The sequence below is a fragment of the Canis lupus genome, chromosome 33 (assembly GCF_003254725.2).
Source record: "Canis lupus dingo isolate Sandy chromosome 33, ASM325472v2, whole genome shotgun sequence".
Lineage (NCBI taxonomy): Eukaryota > Metazoa > Chordata > Mammalia > Carnivora > Canidae > Canis > Canis lupus.
Genome location: NC_064275.1, coordinates 6,309,089 through 6,326,785, shown reverse-complemented (window position 1 = coordinate 6,326,785; position 17,697 = coordinate 6,309,089). Strand labels below are relative to the sequence as shown.

General features: G+C 39.4%; 1 long non-coding RNA gene across 1 annotated transcript in view; it reads left to right on the top strand.

Annotated features, from left to right (window-relative positions):
* Positions 1 to 17,697, top strand: part of LOC112640497 (uncharacterized) — a 374,890-nt gene that overhangs the window by 234,976 nt on the left and 122,217 nt on the right. The window contains exon 16 of the long non-coding RNA XR_007407911.1: positions 5,320 to 5,447. This is a non-coding gene — a long non-coding RNA (uncharacterized LOC112640497). The remainder of the gene's footprint in view (positions 1 to 5,319; positions 5,448 to 17,697) is intronic.

The following is a 17,697-nucleotide window of genomic DNA, read 5'->3' as shown; positions in this document are numbered from 1 at the left end:
GATGTAGATGGTAAGTATCCATCCTTTCTGATGGCTGAGTAAGATTTCGTTGTGTATGTATATATATAACATCCTCTTTATCCATTCATCTGTCAATGGGCATTTCAGCTCTTTCCATAGTTTGGCTATTTTGTACATTGCTGCTATAAACATTGGGGTGCAGGTGCTCCTTTGGATCATTACATTTGTATCTTTGGGGCAAATACCTAATAGAATTGATGGGTTGTAGGGTAGCTCTATTTTTAACTTCTTGAGGAACTTCCATACTGTTCTCCAGAGTCACTGCACCAGCCTGCATTCCCCCTAACAGCGTAAAAGGGCTCCCCTTTCTCTGCATCTTCACCAACACTTGTTGTTTCTTGACTTGTTAATTTTAGCCTTTCTGACTGGTGTGAGGTGGTATCTCATTGTAGTTTTGATTTGTATTTTCCTAATGCCAAGTGATGTTGGGCACTTTTTTATGTGTCTGTTGGCCATGTGTATGTCTTCTTTGTCATCTTTATAATGAGATCAGTACCATCCCTAGTGGGAGTGGATCTTCATGTCAAGGTGTTTTTAGCTCTTCTGATAATGTAAATTCCATCTAATAAGAACTTCTATAGAACAGTTTTGCGCTATTCTTCAGGCCCTTAATCTAAGTCAAAGTCATAGGTGGTACTTAAAACATAGATCAGTTGCCTACATGATGTGGTGTATGAGGTGTAAAAGGACCTCTCCTATATCATAAATGGCACAAAGTTTTAAGGTGATGTGTATATAGGTTAGTCTTAAGTTTTTGTTTGTTTATTTGTTTTTTTTAACAGAGGTAATACATCAATTTAGGGGAAATGATGGATTTGAAAGATAGTAAGAATTACTTAGCCAGCCAGCAACTTCTGAGTAACATGAAAGAAAGGCTTTTAAATTAAAAAAAAAAAACTCTTTTAAGCAAAAAGACAGTTCTTACTGCAATCATTAGGCCCTGACATCTCAGTTATCTTCTTACCTTGCTAATCCCTGCAACTAAGGTACTAACATTAGTTGGAATTAAACATATTAATCAAGTACATCATAAAGAATTGATACAAGAGGATTCATCTTAATTGTTTTGATCGGGGCTGTATGGAGTATATCAGTTATGCAAAACTCTGGATGGGTTATGCAGGCAGTGCCTTCAGGAGTTGTGCAGTGTGAGGATATTACCTAGTCCATGAGAGTCTTGGTTTACTCTGTGTCCTTCTTTCCATTCATTTGCCATACATCTGCTTATACGTTGTGAACTCATAGACCATGAGGTTAAAGAGGAGAATTCTCAAGATATAAATGTCATGGACTCCCTCTGAGGAGCCATACTGGGGACAGCTTTGAAGCAGACATTTTTGGTGTTGAACCATTGCTCAAGCACTAGCTATGTGATCTATGAAATGGGAAAAACAGCATTCGAAACACAGTGAGATCATGCAAGTGAATCCCTTAGCACCTACCGCAGTATAAATGTACAAATAAAAGTAAATTGTTATTGTAACCTTCTCTCTTATCCCTCCATTAAATAAAATAGTTTGTGCGTCAGCAATGTAAAATGACTTGTCCAAAGCCCCAGAGTCTCATGGCTAGTCAGTCAGTAATAGAATTAATTTAGGGCTGACATTACCAGAGCCCTGGGATTTTAATATTCTGTTTTTTGAAGTCTGTTGTCCATAGAGTTAAACCCACAGTTGATTGCATCGTGATTCAGCACAGATCCTCTGAAATCCCTTTTACTGTTTATGTCTATGAGCTTCCCTCTTCTGTGTGTTGGGTTTTCTTCTAACATTCCTCACTTGAAACTTTCTTCTGGAGTCCCATATATGCAGCCAGCCAGCAGTACCTTGGTTTATGTTCCCTGTCCCCTCCATTCCCTTGAACCCTTGGCCATGATGAGTGAATTCTAAGGTAAGCACTTCTTTAATCAGATGGTTCACTTCAGGATTTACGTCTGGTTTAAAGTTGATTGAGAGAGATTTGCAGATCACAGCAAAGCTGCAGAACTGAGACAAGATGCTATTACCCTGGAGGTCCCAGGCACAGCCCCAGGAGTGCCTGGCCACATGGACTTTGGCAGAGGGCCCTGGGACTACAAGTGACACTTAGCACATAAGAGACTTCTAGCCCAGTGAAATAGGATTTTCTTTGATTCTTTCCCAGTGTTTATCCAATTGTAAACTCTGTACTCTTATTTGAACAATTGTTATACTTATTCTCAGCAAACCAAAATGAAAAGTTCCTTAGTAATCCATTTGGTACAAAAAAAAAATCACTGTTGGAATGTATAATTGTTATTTTGGTGAAAATAAGTATAAAACAATTCTATTTCTGACAGCAGCCGTAGTTCATCTTTTCTCGCATTTTGAGCTTATAATTCTGGCTTTAAATCCCAGATCAGTGTTCCCTGCCAAAATGTACAGTGTCTGTGACTGAATTGGTCAGAATAGTGTTTTCAGCATAAAGGAGAAGTCCCCTGTTCCATCCAGGATTATAGGACCTCAGCGTGTATCTCGCTGATGAGCTTGAGCACCTTAAAAGCCAGTTTGGGTTTGCTGTGACTTACCTGAGGTTTCTCACAGCATCCAACTCTACCCTTACTTGGTACATATTCTCAAAAGTGAGTGTTTTAGGAGAGTGCACATGCCATGAACACTATTTGGTAAAAAGAAAAAGATTTAGATCATCCGAAGAGAAACCAGAGTATCATGAACACTATTTGGATGGGATTGTCTTGTAGCCCCTAGGCATCCTGAAATCCTCAGAGAAGACTGTTTTTGAATTGCATGGGTAGATTTTATTGAATTTGGTTCTGATTTCTTGATGAAGAACCTCATCTGTATTGTATTTGCCATAAGCAATGCAACTGATACTCTTTGGACACATCTAGACTGTAGTGTATGTGATACTGGCTTTTAGGTAAGTCAGAATTAAAATATCCCATTTCTCCACTGAGGCATATCTGGCTCCAAGCTCTTGGCACAGAGCTTGATTAATCAATTAGAGAGAGGGGTGATGGTCAGAGGACTGCAGTCACTTGTGGACCATTGTGGGCAACCTGAAGCCATAAGCCAAATGCAGCCATTACATATTTGTAATTGCTATCTGGATTTATAGAAATTCATAACATGGTTCATCTAGTAGCCCAAAGCCACACATGCATGCCTCAGCTATCTGTTAAATATAATATCATCAGAATACTCACGAAAGAAGAGTCAATAGAGGAAGTTTCTATTCTTACATGGGGTGGGATTCAGAGGGACATGCCCTCTTCTGGCTTCCTCTCCTTCTCTATAGGTTTATCATGGATACTAGAAAGAAACCCAGCTGTCATGAAACCTTTCCTCATCCTCAGCAACACCACTGGATCTTCAATAATACAGCCCTCTGCTGTCTCTGCTTAGTCAAATATTGAGGGAGGCAGAGAGTAAAGAGGGAAGGAGGCTGTCCGCAGAGACAAAGAGCCCAATATCAGGTTGGAGTACTTATGTCATCTTCTGGCACTGGAGTTTCCCTTGAGTGAAATGAGGGCACTGAGCACATTCATGCAGGAGGCAGAATAGACAGGGGAGAAAGATAGATCCCCTTGGGTTCATACTTTTGTTCCACCATTTGCTGTTCTTTGACCTTGTGCCACTTTCCCAGAATCTCTGAAATGAGCAAGGAACATTTACCTTGTAAAGCTAATAGGATTAAAGATAGCATCAAATTTTTTATAGTGGTGGCTAGTATTTTTACTTACCTACTGTATTTGTGCTACCAACTGTGTGCATCCTACGTGACATCACATTCTCATTCCTTTGAGTGCCTATCTGTTGAATTACTGGTGTTTTGCTTACATTAGTATCTCCTCTTATCTTTAGAGAGAAGAGCGTATGGAAAAATGGGTCTGATTGGGTTTTTTTTTTTTTTTTTTGCCTCTCTATTTGGAGTTTGGTTCAGCCAATATTTTTTTAGCTTGAGTTATGTTTATTAAGTCTATTTTGTGCCAGGCAGTGTGCCATGTACTGGGAATACAAGGATGACTGGGTGCCTCTGTCTGCCAAGTGCCATTAATTCTGGTGGGAGGGGAGACAGAGACCAAAAGAGAACATTTCAATGCAATTTAATCAGTGCTATGTACAGGGTGTGGCACACGCTGTCAGCTGCCTCCCCAGTAACTATTCCCTCTTCATAGTTGACAAAACTCTGATTTTGTTCAAACCGACAGGGTATCCAGCTAAATTCCAGGTCCCTAGGGTCCTTTTATGCTAGGTGTGGCTGTGTGATGGAGATCTGATGAGGGAGACACACACACAGAGGTTTAATGGGGATTTTGATGGAGTTGCTATCCTGCTAAATAGGGATCATCACTGGGGGCACTGCCCTTCTCCATTTTTCCTTTGAACATGAACATAATGCCCAAAGATTCAGCAGCCATATTTAAAAAAATAAAATTGTGTACATTTAAGTTCTACAGCATGATATTTTGATAAACATATATGCATAGTGATTACTACAGTCAAGCTAATTAACGTATTTATCTTCTCACAGTTACCATAGCTTTTGGATATTAGAGCACCTGAAATGTACTGTTGTAGCAAATTTCTAGTATACAATGCAGCATTAGTAACTGTAGTCATCGTGTTAGCTATATGATGTGTAGACTTGTTCATCCTACAAAACTTTGTCCCTCTGATCAACATCTTTCCATTCTGCATAGTTTCCCCAAAGCCCCTAGTAACCACCATTCTACTCTCTGCTTCTCTGTGGATTCTACATCTAGTGTTCTTTCTGTGCCTGGCTTACTTCACTTAATATAATGTCCCATCTATATTGTTGCAAAGAAGAGGATTTTCTTCCTTGTTAAGGCTGAATAATATTCTAGTTTGTGTGTGTGTGTGTGTGTGTGTGTGTGTGTGTATACTACAATTTTTAAAAAATCTATTCACTCATTCATCAGCGACCATTTTGTGACCATAAAAGAAACCAGCATGAGGGAAAAGGAAAGATAATTCCAGGATTACCAGTCCTGATGTCACTGAGCTCCTGAACCAATTGTAACTATCCTCTAGATCCAAAATTTTGTTATATGAGGAAAGTACATCTGTGTTTGTTTGAGCTGCTATAAGGCAGGTTTTCTGCTACTTGCAACCAAAGACATTCCTAAATAAAACAGCTCCTATGAATGTGAAGAAAGGAGATTATATTTCTTGAGGAATACTACATAGCTAAGAGGAAGCACTGTGGTTCCAGACAGAAAATAGGCTCTGTATTGCATGGGATGAGTGCTTGAAAAAAATGCCTCTTTGTCAATGAGGACATTCTCATCTATCACAGACACGTCAGAACACCACTCAGGCTACAATCAAGAAAGATAAAAGACTTGGATGGACCTGCCTCCTGGGAGATTCCAGTCCAATCTGAGATATGTTCCCCTAGAGTCTTCCATGAACCAAAGGCAGCCTGTAAGTAAGGGCCAAACTAGTCATGATATCATGTGATTGACCCCATTTGCTCAGGGACCTAGGTTGGGAACTCACAGTTCCCTCTGACTTAGATTTATCAGAGCCATCCACAGTCCACATTTCAGGTTAAACCCTTGCCACGTTTTCCAGAAGCAGGGCCTTAGAAACCCTGACCGTGGCCAGAATTATAGATCTGCGTCTGCCAAGACTAACAGACTGGTAGACAGTCTTTTTTTCTGCCCTTGCAACTCCCAAAGAGATACCTACTTTTTCCAGTAATTCACTTTTCTGTTTCGCCCTTTTCTTTCTCAGGCACAAGTTGAAAGTCTCACAGATGGCTCTGGGGAAAATAATTGCTTGTTCTCAAACAAGCTGATGGAGATGCATTCCTGCTCCTTCTCTTCCTCTTGCATAGTTCTTAGCCTGCCTTGGCCCTATCTCTAGCAGATAGCAATGCTACTGCTTTAAGTCTATAAGTCCCCATACCTCCCATCAGTTCTGCTGGCAGCCTGGGCTGCTGGCATTTACATTCTTCTTCTAAGTAGTTTGGCAAAGAGGATACTGCCTCTCTATCTGAAAGTCTGGCTTTTAATTTCTGGGCTAAAGGTTGCATTCAGCGTTGTGCCTAGAAATTCACAGACCTCAGAGAACATTTCCACCCCTTTTTCTTATGCCTACCTACAATCTCTAAGGTGTGGCTCATGGTGCAAAGCAAGCCACTGGAGTGAGCTGGTTTGAACTGGAACCCCATTTGTGGGGAGGTGAGGCAGCACAAGTTGGGCACCCATATGGCATGAATTGGCATTGCAGGCTGGAGGAGAACTCTTCAAAAAGCTGTGTCTATGATCCAAATTAAGGACAAGCACACTTTGAGTTCCCAGGTTTAGTTTTGATAAATTGGAGGCAGGTGAAAAGATTAGGGACTTTAAAGCAATTGCTCAGGTAAAGCTAATACAGATGTCAAAACTGAAAATAAAAAAGCAAGCGATATCTGACATTTAAAAGAGACTAGGCATGGGTTAAAACATGGTCTTGTCTTTTGGTTTCTGAAGGTCTCATCTTTGGGTTTCTTTTTCCACTGAATCAGTGGAAATCACCCCTGAGTAAGAGTTACTTCTGCTTTCTGCCCTAAATTTGTTTTATGTATCTTTCTGAGTTTTAGTCTCTTCACTGCTAATATAAGATTGGAGATATAATATATATAGTGCTGATTCGGGATCATTGGCTGGAGTGATGGGAGACAGTTGAGACACACTCCTCCAAATATACTCACGTGTGTGTGTGTGTGTGTGTGTGTGTGAGAGAGAGAGAGAGAGAGAGAGAGGTGTTGATTCTTCTAAGGGTTTTTTTTTGTTTGTTTTTTTTTTTTTTTTTTTGAAGCTCATATGAATTGATGTCTTTGGAAAAAACTTTTTAATTTCACAAGTTATTTTTAAGTTATCTTCTCCTTCCCTCCCTCCCTCTTTCCTTTCATCTCCCTCCCTCCCTCCCTTCCTTTCTTCCTTCCTTCCTTCCTTCCTTCCTTCCTTCCTTCCTTCCTTCCTTCCTTCCTTCCTTCCTTCTCTACTCAGAAACCAATTGAGAAAAGTCATGATAGGGCAGGGTGGGGGGAGTGTGTGTCCAATTTGGTGACATGGGAAGATCATAAACTTACCTCCTACCATAGACACATCAAATCTACAGCTACATATGGATCATTTTTTTAATGTGAAAACTAGAGGAATCACTCTTTACAACAAAGGACAAAAGGTATACATTGAGATGGGTATGAGAAGCAGACACATGTTCTCATACCACCATCCCCTTCCCCAACATGACAACACACAATAGAGAGGAATCTCATCAGGTATTTCTCCTAGAGGAGTGAGGGTTGGTGCCTCTGGTACCTCAGATCTGCACTGGAAAGATGAACTCCAGAATATCTGGCTCAGAAAGCCAATGGGGAGGGCTGATGTCTGAGGGGCCCAAAGTACTATAGGAAACTAAGATTCTCCTCTTAGAGGGCTTGCATACGGTCTTGCTCATCCCAAAATCAATGGGAGAAAAAAAGTTTGAAAAGCACCTAGAATATACATAAGGGGGAATCTTTTGCTGATTTGGGAGTTTTGGCCTGGGTGATGGGAGACAGTTGAGATACTCCCTCAAAACAGAAGTGCTGGCAGACATCACTGTTGCACTCTCCACATATTCTATTAGCACAAGTAGGTGACTTTAGATGTGGCAGTCTCTCACTGCTTTGCTGAACAGGGCAGGGATAAGGAGCATGCCACTTGCTGAGACCAGAGGGCATGGGCAATTGCATAGTCCCTGTTCCCTAGCTGCAGTGGGTGAGTGTGAATGGTCACAGGGTTCTCCTGTTCCCTGGCTAAAGTCTATGAACATAGGTGGTTGTGACACTTAACTGCCCCATGGCTGGGGGCCGGCCAGCATGAGCAGTCATAGCATTCTCTCATTCCCAGTCTACAGCCAGCATGTGCAAATAGTACAGTCTCTTGCTGCATTGGTAAAGCCCACAGAAACACATAGTTAAAATATTTGCCTGCTTTTGTGAAGCTGGAGAGCATGTCTCACCCACTATACTCTCTAGTTGCATAAAGCCAGCAGTTGGGGAAAATCTACACAGGGGACACCCCTTGATGGCCTGGCCCCAGTGGCCAAGAAAGCCAGTGTTCCAGAGCTGCACAGGAATGTAACAACTGGAAAGATAGCTCTTGGCAGGCTACCTCCTCTAGGGCTCTGCATAGACAGCAGACTGAAACCCAACCCCAGGCTTCCTGTGGAAAAGACCTATTTACTTAGCCTGGAGCTTCAGTCTGAGGGACAGGCTTCAGATTTCCCACCCATCTGGAGGCTAAGGAGGCACTGTCAGAGAGTGTAAGCAGGGAGACCCCATCCATGTTCACTCCCTTGGCCTCACCTCAGCTTGACAAGAATTCCCAGGAAAGAACTTATACACTCATCTGGAGCCCTGATTTCTGTAACTATTACCCAGGGGACACCTCCAGATACCCTGGTACGGAAGCCAACAGGGATTACAATTGTGACCCCATGAAAATGTATATATTTCCACTCTAAAAGCTGCTGCCTGACAATCTAGTTTCCATAGCCTGAAACTAAGTACTGAGATTTATCCTTTTGGATTACTGACAGGTCTTGATGCACCCTCAAAGACAGGTGTGTATCTACAATAAATTAGGTTTAGACAATCACAAAAGTCTGAGTTAGGGCAAGGTTAAATTAGGAGGATCAATACCTACACAAGGCCACTGCTTGAAGACTGAGAGTAGTAGTTGTTTCACCTAATAGATAGAAATAAACCCAGAGATTTCAGCAAAATAAGGAAATAGATATGTTCCAGACAAGAGAACAAGACAAAACCTCAGGAAAACACCTTAATGACATGGAAATAACTAACCTACCTGATAGAAAAAAATAAATCAAAATAACATTTCTACAGATTCTCACTGAACTAGGGACAAATGGATGAACACAGAACAATAGTCACAGAACTGAAGAATAAAAAAAGCCTAAAACTATATGAAAACATTCAGCAGGGTGGATGAAGCTGAATTATGGATCACTAAACTGAGAAAGCAATAGAACTCCCCCATACAGGGAAGAAAAAAAAAAGAAATATTTAAGGAATGTCTGGGACAACATCAAACAGACTACCATTCATATTTTAGGGGTCCCAGAAAGAGAAATTGAGGGATAAAGGGAAGAAAACTTATTTGAAGAAATAATGGCTGAAAACCACCTAAAGGTAGGGAAGGAAACAGAAATCTGGCCTAGGAAGCCCAGAGAGTTACAAATAAAATAAACACAAACAGAAACATACCAAGACACAGACATTAAAATATCAAAAGTAATAGAGTCATAAAAGCACCAAGAAAAAAATTGTTACATAGAAGGGAAACCCCATAAAGCCATCAGCAGATTTCTCAGTAGAAACTTTGCAAGCCAAAAGGGAGTGAGATGACCTATTCAAAGTGCTGAAGGTGGGCGGGGGCGGGGTGGGGAAACTCCTAACCAAGAATAATCTACCCTGTAACTTTATCGTTCATATTTGAAAGAGAGCTAAAGAATTTTCCAGACAAGCACAAGTTAAAGGAGCTCATCACTACTAAACAGGTCTTATGAGAAATATTATAGGGACTTATTTAAGCTGAAAAGAAATGGTATTAATAACAGGAAAACACATGACACTAAAAAAAATCTCACAGGAAAAGGAAAAGGCAAATGTACATAAAGGTAGTGTATTAATCACTTAAAATGCTAAGAAAGCTAAAAGGCAAAAGTAGTAAAATTAAAACTACAATAATTAAGAGAGAAAATATGTAAAAAAGTGACATGTAAACTTGGTAGGGTGGAATATACATGTAGAGTTTTGGGAAATATTCAAATTTAAGTTGCTATCAACTTAGATAGTTATACATAGGATGATATATGGTACCTCACAGTAACCAGAAAGCAAAACTTATAGTAAATACACAAAATAAAAAGATAAAGGAATCTAAACATAATACTAAAGAAAGTCACCAAAACACAAGGTAAAATAAGAAGACAAAAAGATAGAGGAAACTGCCTATGGCTCTGCCTCTCTCTGTCTCTCATGAATAAATAAAATCTTTAAAAAAGAAGAGGAACTACAAAAACAGAAAACAAAGTAGCAATAAACACATACCTATCAATAATTATTTTAGGTATAAATGAACTAGATTTTCCAATAAAAAGACACAGAGTGAATGGATAAAAAATAAAAATAAGACACATCTGTATACTGCCTTCCAAAAGTGTTACTTCAGGACTAAGGACACAACAAGACTGAAATGTAAAGACAGACACAAAGTAAATCTAAAGATAGCTGGTGTAGTGATACTCAGACTTTAAGACAAAGGCTATAATAAAAGACAAGAGGGGCATTACATAATGATAAAGAGATCAATACAGAAAGAAGATATAACCTTTACAAATATATATGCACCCAACATAGTACCAAAATATATAAAGCAAATACCAACAAATTGAAAACGAGAAATTGACAGCAGTACAATAATAGTAGAGGATTTTAACATTCCACTTACATCAATGCATGTATCAGACTGAAAATCAATAACATTGACCTCAGGTGACACATAAGACCAGATGGATTGGGCAGCCCCGGTGGCGCAGCGGTTTAGCGCCGCCTGCAGCCCAGGGCATGATCCTGGAGACCCTGGATCGAGTCCCACGTCAGGCTCTCTGCATGGAGCCTGCTTCTCCCTCTGCCTCTGTCTCTGCCTCTCTCTCTCTCTCTCTCTCTCTCTGTCCCTATGAATAAATAAATAAAATTCTTAAAAAAAAAAGACCAGATGGATTTAATAGATATATACAGAACATTCCTTTCGAAAGCAACTGAATATATATTCATCTCAAGTGCATGTGAAACATTCTCTTGGATAGGTCACATGCTAGTGATCTAACAAGTCTCAATAAATTCAGGTAGATAAAAATATCAAACATCTTTTCCACCCACAATGGTATGAAACTAGAAATCAGTTACAAGAAGAAATTTAAAACCTGCAAATACATAGAGATTAAACATATTGCTGAACAAACTACCAGATCATAGAAAAAATCAAAGGAGAAAAAAAGATACTGAGGAAAAAATGAAAACAGAAATACAAGACACCAAAATCTAGGGGATGCAGCAAAAGTGATTCCAAGAGGAAAGTTCATAGCAATACAGGCCTACCTCAAAAAAAAAAAAAAAAAAAAAAAAAAAAAAGAAAGAAAAGAAAAAAAAATTTCAAATAATATTATACCTAGGGAAACTAGGGAAAGAACGAATGAAGCCCAAAGTTGGTAGAAGGAAAGAAATAATAAAGATTGGAGTAGAAATAAAATAGAGATTAAAGAGACAATAGAAAAGAAACCAATGAGGGGATGTCTGGGTGACTCAGCAGTTGAGCATCTGCCTTTGGCTCAGGGCATGATCCTGGAGTCCCAGGATCGAGTCTCACGTCGGGCTCCCTGCATGGAGCCTGCTTCTCCCTCTGCCTGTGTCTCTGCCTCTCTCTGTGTCTCTCATGAATAAATAAATCTTTTTTTTTTTTTTGAAGAAAAGTAACCACAAAAGAAGGCTCAAATGGAATCAGAAGTGAAAAAGATGTTATAACTGATACAACAGAATTATGAAAAATATAAAATAAATAAAGACTACTATGAATATGCTAACAAATTGAACAATGTTGAAGAAATGGATAAATTCATAGAAATTTACGGTCTTTCAAGAATGAATTATGAAGAAATAGAAAATTGAAATAGAACTATCACTAGTGAGGGGTTGAATCAATAAACAAATACTTCCAACAAACAAAAGTCCAGGACCAGCTGGCTTCACTGGTGAATTCTATCAAACATCCAAAGAAGATTTAATAGTTCTCTTTCTCAAACTCTTTCAAAAAATTGAAAAGGAAGGAAAGTTTCCAAACCTATTTTAGAGGGCTAGCATTACCATGATATCAAAACCACACAAACATACCACACACACACACACACACACACATACACACACAGAGAGAGCGAGAGAGAAAATTATAGGCCAATGTCTTATATGAACATAGACCCAAAAATTCTGAACAAAATGTTAGCAAACCAAATTAATACATTTTAAAAATCATACACCATTATCAAGTGGGATTTATTCCAGGGATGCAGGAGATGCTTCAACATCCACATATCCATCAACATGATATACCACATTGACAAAATGAAAAATTAAAATCCTATCATCTCAACAGATATAGAAAAAGAATTTCACAGTTTATAATAAAAAAATCTCAACGAAGTTGGTTATCAAGGAAACATGCCTCAACATAATAGAATCTATATATGACAAGTCACAGCAAATATACTCACTGGTGAAAAGCTCAAAGCTTTTCTGGTAAGATCAGGAATAAGACAAGGATTTCCACTATCCCAGCTTTTATTCAACATAGTATTGGAAGTCCTTGCCAGTCCAATTAGGCAAGAAAAAGAAACAGAAGTCATCCAAATTGGAATGGAAGCAGGGAAACTGTCACTATTTGCAGATGAAATGGATGCTATATATAGAAAACCCTAAAGCCTCCACCAAAAGACTGTTAGAACTAATAAGTGAATTCATTAAAGTTGCAAGATACAAACAATGTACAAAAGTCTGTTGCATTTCTATACACTAATAACAAACCATCAGAAAAAGAAATTAAGAAAATCATTCCATTTACCAAAAAAGAAGTAAAATACTCAGAGATAAATTTAACCAAGCAGTTGAAAGACCTACACTTTTAACACTATAAGATACTGATGAAAGAAGTTGAAGATGACACAGATAAATGGAAAGATATTCTGTGCTAATGAATCAAACACATTAATATTGTTAAGATGTTCATATTACTGAAGTAATCTATAGATTCAGTGCAATGCCTATCAAAATTCTGACATTCTTTACAGAACTAGAACAGATAATTCTAAAATTTGTATGGAACTAAACAAGAACTTGAATAGTCAGTCTTGAGAAGAAACAAAGCTGGAGGTGTCACACTACCAGATTTCAAACTATACGACAAAGGTATAGTAACCAAAATATATGGTTTTGACATAAAAACAGACATATAAATTAATGGAATAGTATAGTGAGCCCAGAAATATACCCACACTTATATGGTCATTTAATTTTTGACAAAGGAAACTTGACTGTACAAATAATGAGGAAAGGACAGTCTCTTCAATAAATGGTGTTGGGACACTGAAGAGCAACAAGTGAAAGATGGAAACTGGACCACTTTCTTATACCATATACAAAAATAAACCCAAAATGGGTAAAGACTTGAATGTAAGACCTGAGACCACAGAACTCCTAGAAGAAAACATAAGCAATAAGCTTCTTTGCATCAATCTTAGAGATATTTTTTTGGATCTGACTCTAAAGGCAAGGAAACAAAAGCAAAGATAAGCAGCTAGGACCACATCAAACTAGAAAAGTTCTGCACGGTGAATGAAGCCATCAACAAAACAAAAAGACAACCTACTGAGGGGGAGAAGATATTTGTGAATCATGTATTTGATGAGAGATTAATATCTAAGATATATAATGAACTTGCACAATTCGAAATCAGAACAAAAACTCATCGGATTAAAATATGGGCATTGGATCCAAATAGACACGTTTCCAGAGAAGACATACAGATGGCCAGCAGACATATGAAGAGATGCCGACCACCATTAGTCACCAGGGAAATGTAAATCAGAACTACAATGAGATATCACCTCATACCTGTCAGAATGGCTAATATCAAAAAGATAAGCAATAAAAAGTGTTGGGAAGAATGTGGAGAAAAGGGAACATTTAATGCACTGTTGGTGGGAATGTAAATTGGTACAGCTGCTGGGGAAAAGATTCCTCAAAAAATTACAGATAGAACTGAGCAGCCCAGGGGGCCCAGCAGTTTAGTGCCGCCTTTGGCCCAGGTCCTGATCCTGGAGTCCTGGGATCGAGTCCCATGTCGGGCTCCCTGCATGGAGCCTGCTTCTCCCTCTGCCCGTGTCTCTGCCTTTCTCTCTCTGTGTCTCTCATGAAAAAATAGATAAAATCCTTTAAAAAAATTACAGATAGAACTGTATGATCCAACAATTCTACTACTATCTGTCTGAAGAAATGAGGACACTGAACAGATACATGAACTCTTATGATCATTATGGCATTATTTACAACAGCTCAGATATAGAAACAGCATAAACAGCATCAGGTGATGAGTGGGATAAAGAAGATGTGTGTGTACACACACACACACACACACACACACACACAATGGAAACTACTCAGCCATAAAAATTAATGAAATCTTGCCATTTCCGGCATTAATGGACGGAACTGGAGGATATTATCCTAAGTGAAAGAAGTCAGACAAATACCATGTGACTTCAGTTACATGTAGAATGTAAAAACAAAACTTGGACTCATAGATGCAGAGAGCAGATGGTGGTTGCCAGAAATAAGGGGGTCAGGTGTAGCAAAATGGGTGAAGAGGATTAAAAAGTATAAGCTTCCCATTATAAATGAGTCATGAAGCTATAATGCACAGTGTGGGGAGTATAGTTGGGAAGATATTAATTTTGTATATTGACTAATGGTAACTAGACTTGCTGTGGTGACCATTTCACAATGTACACACTACGCACAATCTATCAAAATGTCAGATCACTATGTTGTATACCTGCAACTAATAAATACTATATGTCAGCTATACCTCAACAGGTTAAAACATTTTTAAAATAAATCCTAAAACAAGAGGCAGAAGGGCAAAGCCCAGTGAGACATAAGTCACTATCTCCTTTCAAGCATTACAAGCTCTCAGTGTGGAGAAGGGGCAGAGCTACTCGAAACTGTTAGACTGTGATGCAGTTTTGGTTACCTCTGCCTTTACAGACCTTTAGGGAGGTAATTATCTGCTTTCCAAACTCACAGGAGAGATTATGGATTTCCCTCCTCTGTCTTTCCTTTGGGAGGGAGACTGGAACCCAGAGTCCAGAACGAAGACAGCTCGGCCTCTCAGAGTGGCAGGTACACCCTCTGGGAAGTTGAGCGACGTATAACTAGAACTTGCTTTTAAAGTTTCAGAAGATAAGGACGTGTGGTCATCAGCATCTACTTCCAGATACACAGAGACACAGGCAATCCCATGTTCTCTGAAGCTGGACATTGCCTAAAAGTGACTAGAGCTGACCAAGGAAGTGTGAGCAGACGTGGCATGTACCCTTGTAGTCTCAGGGACCGGTGGGGACTCTCCTGCTCTCCGTCTCACTGCTGACCAGGGGGCCACGTGTCTGAGATGGTGCAGCCAGAGAGCAGAGACCCTGAGCCTGGATTGCAGGAGGGACGCTGCCCTGCAGAGTGGCCTGGACTGCAGGTGATTTTTGTGTGAGTGGGAATCAACCTCCGTGGTGTTGGGTGGGTGCACAGCAGCCTACAGCCCATGCTGAACAGTACAGCGCACGTGGAAGGAAGCCTTCTGCTGCTCTTGGTGGCTTCTTTCTACCCTGCCCACTTCTAAGCAGCCAAACCACTGCCGAGCGTCCCACTTCTCTCCTGTTTTTCCTCTATCCCAAACCCAGAGTAGCAGCTGTGTGGAGGGTTGCAGCTGTTGGAATTGAAGGAAGGAAATGGTCGCTCCTCTTCCCTTTGGAATTAGTTTTGTCACATAAGTGGTTTGCACACTGGTGGTCTCCACAGATGCCAGGCATGTGTTCTCAGGTGCTTCCCCTATTTTACATGCACCCCACCCTACCCCCATCCCAAGGCATAGGCAGGAGCCACGGACCCCCCACAGAGCCAGGAGGCACTGTAGCACTTCAGGAGGCCCAGGTTCCTCTTTGGAAACTAGCAGACCTGATGTGCGCCACCCACACACCCAGCTGTTGCACAACTGATGTAGCCACAAGCAAAGAGAATCTGAAGAGCTATTTCCTGGCAGGGATGATGAATGTGGTTTGGTCTTTTTTTTCCCTCTCCTGGAGTATGAAAATCGTATATCTCAAGTGACTTAGAAAGGAATAATATGCCTGAAAGATAGTTTAAGTTATTCCTATGGGTTTGCTTACCATTGTTTCTTTATTCTGTGTTTTCCTCACATATGCTCTATCCCTGAGGCTTCCAGCATGTGTATCACAGTCTTGATAGGGACATCATTTTGGTTTCTTTAGTTGGATATAATCATAGTTTAATGTGATTTTTCATGACATTTATTTAAAAACCTGTCATTTAAAAAAATATGTAAAATATAATGATTAAAATTTGTAGGCTGGTTAAAAGATAACATTTTTAAAAAGTCCAAATCTAAAAGTGGAGCTTTTAAAATATATTACTAAAACACACCTTCTCAGAAGTTGTGATCTAGCTTGCTTGCTTGCTTGTGTTTACTATACAAGAGGTCTATGAATAGGGGAAGTGTACTGTGGTATGCTAACATATCTAAGCCATTGCCTGTTTAGAAATATTGGTCTTCGTTCAATTAATTAAAAATATAGACAGATCCTACTGAAATCATCTTCAGTTTTACATTCACTTTAATCCAAAAGAAGGGAAAATTTTGTCACATTTATTTTATTTGAATTTACTCCTATAATAATATATAAAGATTTTTGTTCCCTCCTACTAACTAAATTGCCTTTTTAAAAATAGTACAGAATTCTAGCTTCACGTTTCTGACCTGGGGGGGGGGGAAGAATCTAACTGCAAATCAGAGGACAGGGACCATTCTGAATAATTAATTACATTTTCTATTATCTGTGATAACCCAATATTAATTGTGGTGATTAGCACAGTCACTGTGGTAGGGTTTGGATATCATTTATGTTGTTATCATTTATGTTGAACTTAGAGATGTAAATATACATCTATGTGTCCAGTCCTTGTTTATTCAAAGTTTTGTCTTTGGAAAATCAGTTCTTACTCTATAAGGGTAAATTCCAGATGAAAATTATAATACAAGTATTAAGTTAAAACACAGATTTTGGCCAAATCTACTCTTAGCTCTGCTCAAACAGCCTTTGTGGCTTTGATAGGAAACCTGGCCAGCACATGTGTGGACAAGATTTGGCCCGGCCCGAGGTGGCTAGATCTGAGTGGTTGTGATGTAGAGATGCAAATTGCTTAGTCCATTAATGAATTCTCAGATCATTCACTGCAGGGATTTTTTGCCTGGGGCTGACAGTTGAGATGAAGAAAGCCCAAAGGGACTCTGAAATCTGTGAAATGAAGCACCCAACCCCTGAAGCTGGATGAGAATCAAGGTGCAATAATAGAGTACGTCTTAACCTCTATTTATTCTTAGAGAGTTTGCCAGCGATTAATACTTCTCTGAAGTCTCTAAAGGAAGGATTAGTCTTAAAACTGTGACCTTTAGAGGCATTTGAGACTGAGGGAGGAGAGGAAAATGAGAAGGTTCTCATAACTGCAGCCATTCATATCCCTCCTCTTAGATCTCCTTACACAGATGACTATCCATGAAATTGTTTCTTCTACTGGTTTATTTTTTTGTGTCATAGACTGAAATATTTGTTGAAAAGCTTATTAGCAATAAGCTGCCAATGAGCCTTTGAATGTTTAAATAGTAGTCTTGAGGAAAATTCTTAATTAAGAGCAGCCTGTACTAAAATTTCATAGATTCAAAAAGACTCTGTTGACCTATTCCATTGAGTATTAGTACTGGGTTGGAATAACATAAAGTAA